Source organism: Loxodonta africana, chromosome 18 (genome assembly GCF_030014295.1).
Source record: "Loxodonta africana isolate mLoxAfr1 chromosome 18, mLoxAfr1.hap2, whole genome shotgun sequence".
NCBI classification, from domain to species: Eukaryota; Metazoa; Chordata; class Mammalia; order Proboscidea; family Elephantidae; genus Loxodonta; species Loxodonta africana.
The window spans coordinates 43,911,238-43,912,908 of record NC_087359.1 but is presented as its reverse complement, the minus strand read 5'-3'; positions in this window follow the sequence as shown (position 1 = coordinate 43,912,908).

The following is a 1,671-nucleotide window of genomic DNA, read 5'->3' as shown; positions in this document are numbered from 1 at the left end:
TTCCTGTCTTAATTTGCACACATATGGGAGAGTTGAAGACTTTAATAATCATGAAATTAAAGAAAATCTCTTGAGTGAAATGAAGATATAATTCCAAATTAAAGCTGGTTGTATAGAAATACTTAACCCAGTAAGACCATAGCTAAACCTTTTATAGTCCACTGTTTGGGGTCATATTTGGAAGGAGCCTTTTCGCTCACAGTGCTTACAGTCAGCATAAAAGCATGATGCTGAATAAAGCAGAGAAATAACTCTTAGCAGCAAAGCAGCATAGATCATTGGAGGACACAAATCCAAGTAAGTGAAGGCCTTCATTTTTTTTTTTTTTTTAATTTTTATTGTACTTTAACTGAAAGTTTACAGTCTCTCACACAAAAACTTACATATACCTTACTACGTACTCCCAATTGCTCTCTGCCTGAGGAGACAGCCCGCTCTCTCCCTCCACTCTCTCTTTTCATGTCCATTTTGCCAGTTTCTAACCCCCTCTACCCTCTCACCTCCCCTCCAGGCAGGAGATGCCAACAGAGTCTCAAGTGTCCACCTGATCCAAGAAACTCACTCCTCACTAGCATCCCTCTCCAACCCATTGTCCAGTCTAATCCTTGTCTGAACAGTTGGCTTTGGGAATGGTTCCTGTCCTGGGCCAACAGAAGGTCTGGGGATCATGACCACTGGGGTCCTCCTAGTGAAGGCCTTCAATTTAAAAACATGCTTTGGTCACAGCAACTGTCCTGGATGATTCCAAGGCACATTGAAATACCAAAGTTCCTGGCACCAGATGGTTCTGGGGAGCGTGGTGAACATTGTGGTCTTGGCTGGGCTCAGGGGTGGAAGGAATGATGCCACTTTATGAAATGCCATATGCTGCTAGGTGTAGGGCAATAAGGTGGCCTCATCCAATTTGTCAAAAACTCATTTTCGGGCAGCAAGATCTCCTAGAAGCAGAATGATTTCTGGAACTTGCTTTCTCTTTCGTGTGCCAAAATAGGAGTATTTACCCAGATGCAAAAGATGAAAAATAACAACATTAAAAAAGATTGGAGTGCTAAAAAAAAAAAAAAAAATGGATTTAATTAAGCATTTCTACCATTTGGGGATAGAGAAATTCAGATTTGGAGAGACACATGGAGGATCTCACTGCTTACTTTATACGGCCTCAGCCACATGGTCCTATTGTGGCTTACTCCCTGGCCTTTCTCTTGGCCAAGAAAAGTATGTAACATGGAAATGATTTTTTTTTTTTTTTTGGTAGCTAAATATTACTTGATTAAAAAACACTTCTGGCACCATAAAGAAGTTCACTCTGTGTATTTGTATGTGTGTGCTACAGAATGTAGCAGAAATAGGGAACGTTGCAGTAATTTGGTTTCAGGTAATATGTTGTCTTTGCTCATGGTGACCCCATGTACAAAACAACAAAGTGTTTCCCAGTCCTGTGCCATTTTCATGATTGTTGTTATGTTTGAGTCCATTGTTGCGGCCACAATGTATTTTGAGTGCCTTCCAACCTCTTTGGAAGGGCCCATCTTTCAGTACAATATCAGGCAATATTTTTTGTAATCCGTAGGATTTTCATTGGTTAATTTCTGGATATAGGTCACCTAGGCCTTTCGTCCTAAGTCTGGAAGCTCCACTAAAACTCGTCTATTGTGGGTGACCCTGCTTGTA